The sequence below is a fragment of the Hypanus sabinus genome, chromosome 21 (genome assembly GCF_030144855.1).
Source record: "Hypanus sabinus isolate sHypSab1 chromosome 21, sHypSab1.hap1, whole genome shotgun sequence".
NCBI lineage: Eukaryota > Metazoa > Chordata > Chondrichthyes > Myliobatiformes > Dasyatidae > Hypanus > Hypanus sabinus.
The window spans coordinates 65,657,265-65,669,306 of NC_082726.1; the positions used below are offsets into that span (position 1 = coordinate 65,657,265).

At 42.2% G+C, this 12,042-nt stretch overlaps 1 protein-coding gene across 1 annotated transcript in view; it reads right to left on the reverse strand.

Annotated features, from left to right (window-relative positions):
- Positions 1 to 12,042, reverse strand: part of fut11 (fucosyltransferase 11 (alpha (1,3) fucosyltransferase)) — an 88,078-nt gene that overhangs the window by 2,016 nt on the left and 74,020 nt on the right. The window lies entirely within an intron of this gene.

Sequence of the window (12,042 nt, forward strand, 5' to 3'; positions counted from 1 at the left end):
AACTGTAGGAGGAAACCAGAGCACCCGTAGGAAACCTACACAGTCACAATGAGAATGTACAAGCTTCTTACAGGCAGCGGTGGGAGTTGAACATGGGTCATCTATAGTGTAAAGCTTTGTGCCTACCACTACGCTACGGTGCCTTAAATATATATAAGGGGAGTCTGAGGGGGATCTTCACTTAATCTGTTTGCACTACCTATTTATACAGTATACAGTGGATTCTGGTTAATGGGGACGTACTGGGACCATAGAACATAGAAAACCTACAGGCCCTTTGGCCCACAATGCTGTGCTGAACATGTACTTACATTTTGGCACAATTAAGCAGCCACCCATTTTGCTTGCAAGTTTCATGGAAATAGTTAAAAAGGTATAACAAAGACATACTACTTTTAACAAAGTAACAAATTGTGTACTTAAATGAAATGCAGATCAAATTAGAACACCACTAAGGCCTCCACAATACAATAAGATGGTGTGTTAGTTCCTGATAGTTATTGATGGAGCATTTCATCCAGTGTATGTTGCTGTATTCTTTTGATTGACTGCAGATGAGCAAAATCAGGGCAGCTAAAGGACTAACTTCGTACAAAGCTCTCAAAGATTGCATCCTCCAAATCTTAACTTTCATTGTCACATTCAAGATGATTGTCAATACCTTCAAATTCTTCGTAGTTCCTAACTTGTTGAAGTACTGAAACCATTTCATTTTCACTCCTGGGCATTCCTCTCCAAACTGGAATGCTTAAAACCGCAGTTAGTGGAACAGTTCAGAATAGTCTTGCGGCTTATTTCTTGCCAACTATCAATGACAAAAATCACTGGTTTTTGAATAGAAACACACGCAACTGATGCTATTTAAAAATGTTCACTTTAAGCACGCAGTGTCTAATGGCCACAGAAGTGTATCTGACAGGCACTAGTTAGAAACTTTCGCAACAGACTCCTGTCCCAAATAATCAGCATAGGTCCCAAATAAACAAAGGAAATCCTTGCTATTTTCTTGATTAGTTTTTGTTTTTTAAGAATTGTTCCAAGTAAGTGGCTGCCTCATTTAACTGAAGGACCAGTTAAAAGCCCATTGTATTTTTTATTGTAATTTAGAGTGTATTTTATATACTGCAGTGTACTGTTGCCAGAAAACAACAAATTTCATGATGTATGTCGGTGGCAAAAAACCTTATTCTGATCCTGATTCACTCAGAAGGTTGTGCAAGTGAGAAAGGATCTGCCAGTGGAAGTGATAGATCAAAGTTGAAAGTCACTTTATTATCAAAGTACATCTATGTCACCATATACAACCCTGAGGTTCATTTTCCTGTGGGCATACTCAACAAATCTATAACTATAACAGAATCAAAGTAGGGTTTTCAACCAGAGTGCAGAAGACAACAAACTGCGTTAATGAAAAAAAAGAAATCAATAAGCAATAAATATCGGGAATGTGAGATGAAGAGCCTTTGAAAGTGAGCCGATTGGTTGTGGGAACATTTCAATGATGTGGGTTCAATTGCAGCATTTAAGAGAAGTTTGCATGGATGGGAGAGGAATGGAGATCTATGGTTGGGATGCAGAGGACCAGGCTGGTTTGGACTCGCTGGGCTGATGTACCTGTCTCTGTGCTATAAGGCTCGATGACTCTATAACCTCTACCACAAATAACTGACATTATTTTAAAGTTCCGACTGCCAGAACATGGGGGTGGTGTAGTGTAGTAGTGCTGGTGCGCGTAATGTATTCAGTGCGAGCAACCCGGATTCATTCCCTGCTGCTGCCCGTGAGAAGTTTGTACGTCGTGCCTGTGGCTTTCAGCTGGGTGCACCGGTTTCCTCCCATGTTCCAGACAAACGGTAGGAGTTGATGTTTTGGTCTTGTGGATGTAACTGGCAGGCCTGAAGTTCCCATTACCATCAAAAATAGAACAGGGATGAGAGAATAGTAAATTCTTCAGTCAAGTCCACTGACAACACATATGCGCAATTACAAAGAAACTACTGTAGCACCTCTATGTCCTTAGGGGCTTGCGGAGATTCGACATGACATCTAAAACTTTTAACTAGCTTCTATAAATCTGTAGTGGAAAGTATACTGACTGGCTGCATCACCAACTGGTATGGAAATTCCAATGCCTTTGAATGGAAAATCATCCAAAAGTAGTGAATATGGCCCAGACCATCACGAGTAAAACCCACCCAACCATTCACCACATGTATATGAAATGCAGTCACAGGAAGGCAGCATCCATCATCAGGGACCCCACCACCCAGGACATGCTCTCCTCTCACTGCTGCCATCAGGAAGAAGGTACAGGAGCCTCAGGTCTCCCAGTCTTACCCTTTAGTTACTGTCCCTCGACCATCAGGTGGGATACCTCACTCAGCTGCACTTGCCCCTTCATTGAAACATTCCCACTAACAATTCACTCACTTTCAAGGACTCTTCATCTCATGTTCTTGATATTTATTACAGATTTATGTATAGTATTGTTTCTTCTTTCTGTATTTGCACCGTTTATTGTCTGGTTGAACACCCTAGTCTTTCATTGATTTTGTTATGTTACTATTCTATATATTTATTGAGTATGCCTGCAGGAAAATGAATCTCGCAGTTGTATATTGTGACATATATGTACTCTGATAATAAATTTTACTTTGAACTCATGTGTTTCCAGCTCTAGTGGGAATAGTCACTTCATATCTAAAAATATTCCCGAATCTGTGAGACTGCATATTTCTCCTATAAGTCCATGAGGGTTAGAAATTGTAAATAAAGCTGGTTAGTGCTATGCATTTGTCAATGCTGGGTCTATACCAAGAGAGTTACTGCCAAATATCACCATTTATAACGTTGATGAATGCATAGCATTGAATAGCTTTATTTAAAAGTATTGTAACAAATAACAGATGTCAGCACTCACGAGATCTAATCTAATTTCATCTACAGACATTCCTAATTCCAATTTTACCAACTTCAAAATGGAAAGAATTTGCAAACAGCTGCCTGCCGACCGGAGACCTGAGTGTCATTCAAGATTCAGGATTGTTTAATGTCATTTCTGGTACACAAGTGTAAAGGAGAACAAATTAATTGTTACTCCGGATCTAATGCAACACAAAGAAACACAAAAGACAAAGAACACTACAATAATAGTAAAACACACAATAAATACAAATACTTAAGATAGCTTATATACATAGATAGATTGAATGTCCATAAAGTAACGCTAGGCTGTACATAAGGTGACTGATGGGAAATAATAAAGTAGTGGTAGAGTTAGTGCGTGGAGGTGTTGATCAGCCTTACTGCTTGTGGAAGGTAGCTGCTTTTGAGTCTGGTACCCCTGGAGTGGATGCTACTTAGCCTCCTCCCTGATAGGAATGGGACAAACAGCTCGTGAACAGGATGGGTGGGATCCTTCATGATGTTTACTGGCTGTTTCCTGGCACCTTTCTGTAGATATGTCCTTGATGGTGAGTCAGCCATCATAATGGATATCAGATACCACAGTCCTCGATTCTGGTTGAGAAAGAAGATGGAACTTCTGCAATCAGGAGCAAATGATCCACACTGGTCATTGAGTGTGAGGCTGTGTTTTTTTAAAAAAAAACGTCCATCAAATCATGTCAAAATAACAAAATATTCCTGAGCAATACGCACAAAATGCTGCCTGGCCTGCTGAGTTCCTCCAGCATTTTGTGCGTGTTGCTCAGAGTTCCAGCATCAGCAGATTTACTCTTGTTTGTGGATTGAAAATTCACCTCACTCCTGATGCAGCAGTGGAATGAGTGAGCAGCTTCAAGTTCCTGGGGGTCAATTTTTCTGAAGATCTTCCCTGGGGCCACTATATTGATGCCATCACAAAGACGGCATTACAGTAACTATACTTCATTCAGAGATTAAGGAGGTTTGCTAAGTCACCAGCGACTCGCAAATTTCTTCTGATGTGCAGTGCAGAGCCTGCTGACTGGGTTGCATCACCATCCGGTGGACGGGGTCCGTGGGGATCGGTCACTGTCCGGTATACAGCGAATGCTGCTGAGGATCGGAAAGAGCTGCAGAGGGCTGTAAGCTCCACCATCCCCATCATGGGCACCTGCCTCTGCACCATTGAGGACGTCTTGCAAAGGCAATGCCTCAAAAAGGCAGCCTCCCCACCACCCAGGATAATCTTATTGCCATCATTAGGGAGAAGGGACTGAAGTCTAAAGACACGCACACAATGTTTTAGAAACATCTTCCCCACTGAATGGATGATGAACACCACCTCACTGTTTTGATCTCTTTTTGCACTACTTATTTATTTTTATTTTTGAATTATTTCTTATAATAACAGTGATTTTTTTTAGGTATTGCACTCTACTGCTGCTCTAAAGAACACATTGCATTTCACATTTTTATTGTCAGTGACAATAATCTGTTTCTGATTCATCTGTTGAGGGACACTCAGTGGTTTGGGTCCAGACCCTTCCTCCAGACGGAGGTATGAGTTGAAAGCTGGGTAGGAAACAAGGGAAGGAAAGAAAGCAGAGGTTATGGATAAGGCTGAGTAACAGAGGAAGGAAGCCATCATGGTTATGATGATGGGGTGAGATGTGGAGGAGAGGGAGGAGGTTCCTGTGGATCATGAGATAACCTGGACCATTTGGGCTGAATAGACTGTTCCTGGCTGTGCTCTCCCACAGCTTTTACTTCACACTTCTGATAAGATTATCTTTATTTGCCACAGGTACTACACATCGAAACATACAGTGAAATGTGTTATTTGCATCACAATCTGAGGAATGAAAGGGTTACTGTATGAGGAAAGTCTGGCTGCTCTTGGGTTGTATGCCCTGGAGTTCAGGAGAATGAGGGGGATCTCATAGAAACATTCTGAATGTTAGAAGTCCTGAACAGATTAGATATGGCAAAGTTATTTCCCATGGTAGGGGAGTCTAGGACAAGAGGGCACAACTTCAGGATTGAAGGACATCCATTTAGAACAGAGATGCGGAGAAGTTACTTTAGTCAAAGGGTGGTAAATCTGTGGAATTTGTTGCCATGAGCAACTGTGGAGGCCAAGTCATTGGGTGTATTTAAGGCAGAGAGAGATAGGTTCTTGATTAGCCAGGGCATCAAAGGGTATGGGGTGAAAGCAGGGGAGTGGGAATGACTGGAAGAATTGGATCAGCCCATGATCCAAGACAGAGCAGACTCGATGGGCTGAATGACCTACTTCTGCTCCTACATCTTACAGTCTCATGGTCTTATGATGTGCTGGGGACAGCCCACAAGTGTCGTCATGCTTCCAGCACCAACATAGCACACCCGTGGTTATGTATTTAATATTTCAGTAACATTTGAGTAATTTTGTAAACATGCTGTTGATTAAGCATTCCTGTTTGTTTAAAACAATTCAATATGTGTTATATGTAAAAATACATTAATTGGATAGATCATCGCGGTACCATTTGATATGTGCAACTTTGCTTTAAGTATACTCAAAGTTAGATTGCATTTTGGACTCCCTTGCCTTTGTTTGAAGTTGTTTAATGTTTTGAAGTTTCAAAATATAACACCCACAACTTTGTAACCCTAACCTGTAAGTCTTTGGAATACGAGAGGAAACCAGAGCATCTGGAGAAACCCATGTGGTCATGGGGAGAACATACAAATCGATTGCTGGCACTGTAAAGCATCACATTAATCATACATTACCATGCCACCCCATCATTTACAGCATCTGGGATATGGTGCCTTTGTTTGTTATAAGTGACATGGGAAAGCTATTTGCCTGATGCTGTACACATTGCACAGACTAAAACTCGATTATCTGACAGTGACATTCTTCACAATGACAAGCCATTGTCATAATGACAAAAGGAAAAGAAAAATTTGCCAGTGAGGATCAACACATAACTTACCATTTTAGGACACTTTGGCTAGACACCCACGGATTTAAAAATATAGTTTTTCGCAAGAAACATCCTTTAAAGCTATGACAGTATGACATTGAGCGTAAATTTCAGATTCTGCTGGAGTACCGCAGCATTAGGTAATTACAGCAGCTGAGCTAAATGTACGGTGGCAGACACACACGTCAGCTTGAACCTCTAATTCAATTAGTATTCTGACATGTTTAAACTCTTAAATATTAATAGTACTGGAGAAAGATCTGTAGCTCCGGCAAAGCATGACATTGTGAATAAAAATGAACTGCTTTTGGCTTCCGGAGAATGATAGTCCTCAGTTACAGTGTTGGCAGAAGGAGACGAGCTGCTTTTCCTCAAAGACCTCAGGAACGTCTGGGCTGATGTGTGACTTGTGTAAGAGCTGCCTTGTTACACCCTGACTGTCCTTCACAGATAGGAATAAAATGTGTGCACTGTTTTCCCATGTTAAAGGTACTTTGCTAATTTAGTTTAAGTTTATTGCCATCTGTCAAGGTTGTCAAGCCGAGGAGAGGTAGTGGAGACAAGCTCCCACTACCTAAAAATGCTCCTCATGGCATGCGCCTCAAATTGCCTCTGACAACCAAGTCCAACTCCTGGCCTTCTTCTGTGGCTTAGCCTCTAAGCCTGGCGGAACTGTTTCTACTGACAGGAGAAGGGAATCAGAGTGGTCAGCTATGTGTGGAGCCGAGGGACATGGGAGAGATTTTGAACAATTTTTTTCTCTTTGGTATTCACTAAGGAGAAAGATATTGAATTGTGTAAGATGTGGGAAACAAGTAAGGAAGTTATGGAACCTATGACAATTAAAGAGGTGGAAGTACTGGCGCTTTTAAGAAATTTAAAAGTGGATAAATCTCCGGGTCCTGACAGGATATTCCCCAGGACCTTGAGGGAAGTTTGTGTAGAAATAGCAGGAGCTCTGACGGAGATCTTTAAGATGTCATTAGGAAAGGGGATTGTGCCGGAGGATTGGCGTATTGCTCATGTGGTTCCATTGTTTAAAAAGGGTTCTAGAAGTAAGCCTAGCAATTATAGACCTGTCAGTTTGACATCAGTGGTGGGTAAATTAATGGAAAGTATTCTTAGAGATAGTATTAGTAATTCTCTGGATAGACAGGATCTGATTAGGAGTAGCCAGCATGGATTTGTGCATGGAAGGTCATGTTTGACAAACTTTATTGAATTTTTTGAAGAAGTTACAAGGAATGTTGACGAGGGTAAGGCAGTGGATGTAGTCTACATGGACTTCAGCAAAGCCTTTGACAAAGTTCCACATGGAAGGTTAGTTAAGAAGGTTCAGTCGTTAGGTATTAATGCTGGAGTAATAAAATGGATTCAACAGTGGCTAGATGGGAGATGCCAGAGAGTAGTGGTGGATAATTGTTTATCGGGATGGAGGCCGGTGACTAGCGGGGTGCCTCAGGGATCTGTTTTGGGCCCAATGTTGTTTGTAATATACATAAATGATCTGGATGATGGGGTGGTAAATTGGATTAGTAAGTATGCCGATGTTACTAAGGTAGGAGGTGGTGTGGATAATGAGGTGGGTTTTCAAAGCTTGCAGGGAGATTTATGCCGGTTAGAAGAATGGGCTGAACGTTGGCAGATGGAGTTTAATGCTGAGAAGTGTGAGGTTCTACATTTTGGCAGGAATAATCCAAATAGAACATACAGGGTAAATGGTAGGGCATTGAGGAATGCAGTGGAACAGAGAGGTCTAGGAATAACAGTGCATAGTTCCCTGAAGGTGGAGTCTCATGTAGATAGGGTAGTGAAGGCTTTTGGAATGCTGGCCTTTATAAATCAGAGCATTGAGTACAGAAGTTGGGATGTAATGTTAAAATTGTACAAGGGATTGGTAAGGCCAAATTTAGAATATTGTGTGCAGTTCTGGTCACTGAATTATAGGAAAGATATCAATAAATTAGAGAGAGTGCAGAGACGATTTACTAGGATGTTACCTGGGTTTCAGCACTTAAGTTACAGAGAAAGGTTAAACAAGTTAGGTCTCTCTTCATTGGAGCGTAGAAGGTTGAGGGGGGATTTGATCGAGGTATTTAAAATTTTTGAGAGGGATAGATAGAGTTGACGTGAATAGGCTGTTTCCATTGAGAGTAGGGGAGATTCAAACGAGAGGACATGATTTGAGAGTTAAGGGGCAGAAGTTTAAGGGAAACACGAGAGGGTATTTCTTTACTCAGAGAGTGATAGCTGTGTGGAATGAGCTTCCTGTAGAAGTAGTAGAGGCCAGTTCAGTTGTGTCATTTAAGGTAAAATTGGATAGGTATATGGACAGGAAAGCAGTGAAGGGTTATGGGCTGTGTGCGGGTAGGTGGGACTAGGTGAGATTAAGAGTTCGACACGGACTAGGAGGGCCGAGATGGCCTGTTTCCATGCTGTGATTGTTATATGGTTATAAGGGGCGAAGGCGGGTCCTGGCATCTTAAAACCAGTGCTTCAGGTATATGGAGCTCATCAGCCTGGGAAGGCAGTCCATCTAAGAGAGGGAAAACTCTGATTTCAAACCTCCACTGCCTTGAGGCCATATCCACTCATGGGAAAGGCTTCAGGTGTAAACCCTGAGGACAAATCTGGAGCTGGAGTCCCTAAGGCATTCCAACGTTGCCTTCAACCTTGTTCCGGCAACTCCGGCGATGACACTGGTGCCAAGCTGTATCGACCCTTGCCCTTCCCTTGGATAACATCGGTGTCGTGGAGAGGGGAGACTTGCTGCTTGGGCAACTGCTGGTCTTCCATACAACCTTGCCCAGGCCTGCACCCTGGAAACCATTCCAGGCACAGATCCATGGTCTCACGAGACTAACAGATGCCACCATCGCCATCTGATTGTACATATCTACAAGCAAACGAAACAGTGTTTCTCTAGACCTTAGTGCACCCACAATACATATATCACAAACAGCACAAAATATTACTACAACTATGCAAGTTAATAAAATATAATTCAAAATGCATATGAAGTGTGCAGCACAGGTAAAGACTAAACAGTAAGGAGTTCACTGTCTTAGTGACAAGACCTCGGTGGTGGCAGGGTATTCATTAATCTCACAACCTGAGCGGAGAAGCTGTTACTCAGTCTGGCGGTCCTATTCCTGATGCCCCTGTACCTCCTTCCCATGGTTGTGGGTCAAAGAGATCGTGGGATGGGTGGTAGGGATCCTCAACAATGCTTCTGACTGTTCATGTACATATGTCAATAACTAGTGGAGAGGGAGACCCTGATGAACTTCTTAGTGGATTTCACTGTCCTCTGTAGCGCCTTGTGGTCTGAAGCCTTGCAGCTTCCATACCACACAATGCAGTCAGACAGTTCACGCTTGATGGTATTATAGAGTCAAAGATTGGCATAGAAACAGGCCCTTCAGCCCATCTAGTCTTTGCTGAACTATTATTCTGTCTCGTCCCATCGACCCATGCCTGAACCATAGACATCCAAATCCACCCATCTGTGTACTTACCTGAAGTTCTTTCAACCAGGTGCATCTGTGGAATTTGTTGCGGAGGCCAAAATATTGAATATATTTAAAGCAGAGGTTGATGGGTTCTTGCTTAGTCAGGGCATCAAAGGTAATGGGAAGAAGGCAGGAGAATGAGGGTTGAGGGGAAAATTAAATCAGCCGTGATGAAATGGTGGAGTAGGCTCGGTGGTCTGGGTGGCCTAACTCTACTCCTTTGTCTTATGGTCGTATAGCCCAGGTTTTGCAATCAAACTCGCTGATATACCATCAATAACTCTCGGAGATGTGAGGTGAGATATAGGCTTTTATTGGCTGGAAGAAAGAACAAACAGCAAGTGACCACCACACTACATCCTGGAGACTGAGACCGGGGCTGTGTCTCCAATCGCCTTTATACCGGGCTTCGTGGGAGGAGCCACGGTCAGTGGGAGGAGCCACAGGAGCAGTCAGCGGTGGGGGGGGGGGGGGGTGTCCAGATAGGTATATGTAGTTCACTACACTCGCATCCACCAATTCTGCTGGCAGCTTATTCCACAATCACTCCATTCTCTGAATGAAGACATTCCGCCTCAGTTTCCACTTAAGTACTTCATCTTTCACCCTTAATCTGTGACTTGCAGCTGTAGTCTCACCCAACATCAGTGGATAAAGCCTGCTTGTGTTTACCCTATCTATACCCTCATAATCTTGTTAATTATGATTCCCTCATTACCCTATGCCCTGGGCAATAAAGTCCTAAACTATATAACCTTTTCCTATATCTCAAGTCCTCAAATCCTGGCAACATCCTTGTAAATTTCCTCTGTACGCTATCAATCTTACTAACATCTTTGCTGTAGATAGGTGACCAGAACTGAACACAATACTCCAAATTAGACTTCACCAATGTCTTCAACATAATTTCAACATAACGTCTCAACTCTTGTACCTCCTGTACTAAACACATTGATTTATGAAGGCCAATGTGCCAAAATCTTTCTTTACAACTCCCTCTCAGCTGCAACACCACCTTCAAGGAATTATGAATCAGTATTCCCAGATCCCTCTGTTCTCCTGCACTCCTCAATGTCCTACCGCTCACTGTGTCAAAGATATACTCAAACCCAAGGAATGTTCAAAGTTCATATCAAATTTATTATGAAAATATATACAGTATATATCACCATATATAACCCTGAGATTAATTTTCTTGCAGGCATTCACAGTAACTACAACGAAACACAATAGAATCAATGGAAAACTGCACATGACAAAGACAGACAAACAACCAGTGAGCAAAAGGCAACAAACAAACTATACAAAGAATAAGAAAATAAGTGATAAATATTGAGAACATGAGATGAAATGTTCTTCAAAGTGAATTCATAGGTGTGGAACCAGTTCAGTGCTGGGGTGAGTGAAGTTGTCCCCTCTGGTTCAAGAGCCTAATGGTTGAGGGGTAATAGCTTTTTCTGAACCTGGGTGGTGTGGGATCTATACCTGCTTCCTCATGGCAGCAGCAAGAGAGAGCATTGATGAAGACCTTCAAGCCAATGTCAAAGGGTCTTTTCAGCATACTGGTGGATCTCAAATGTGAACTGAACTCAAATGTGAGCTTTCCACTGACTTGCACGAGGCATCATTCTCTGCAAATAGCATCAGAAGAACAAAATGGCAGAAGTTGAAAGATGATACTTTGTATGGTTGGCAAGCTGGAACTGAAAGGACAATTCTTGCAGGTGTCATCATGAGTCTGAACTCTAACTGTCCCACACTGTTCTCTAATCGATCAGTTAAAACATCCAATCACATGGTAATTAGAAAACAAATGGATACTCCAACACTCACCTGGACAGTTGTTTAAAAAAAGATGAAAATTAGCTTTATTTGTCACGTAGACATAGAAACAAGTAAGAGAAAATCTGCAGATGCTGGAAAACCAAGCAACATACACAAAATGCTGGAGAAACTCAGCAGGTCAGGCAGCATCTATGGAGAGGAGTACAGTCAATGTTTTAGGCCAAGACCCTTCAGTAGTCCTGTGTGTGACACCATGAAGTATGTCATTTGGGTCAACAACCAATAGTCTGAGGATGAGTTGGGCAGACGCCAAGTGTCAACATGCTTCTGATAGAAACATAGAAAACCTACAGCACAATACAGGCCTTTCGATCCACAAAGCTGTGCCGAACATGTCCTTACTTGAGAAATTACCTAGGGTTAACCATAGCCCTCTAATTTTTCTGAGCTCCATATACTTGTCCAGGAGTCTCTTAAAAGACCCTATTGTATCTGACTCCACCACCGTTGCTGGCAGCCTATTCCATGCACTCACCACTCTCTGTGTAAAAAACTTACCCCTGATATCTCCTCTGTATCTACTTCCAAGCACCTTGGAGTTGCTGCTCTCACTGCTACAGTCAGAAGTTCTCACATGTTTCAAAATACTACTGCCCAAGAAGAGAAGTGTGAGTTGCCTTAATGACTATCATCCAGTGACACTCTCATCTATGGTGATGAAATGCTTTGGGAGGTTGATCATTGTCCTAGAATCTGCCACTATTGGAAACATCCTCTCATGCTATCAAGGCTTTTCAATATTCGATAGATATCAATGAGATCTCCCCACTCACCACCATTGTCCTGAA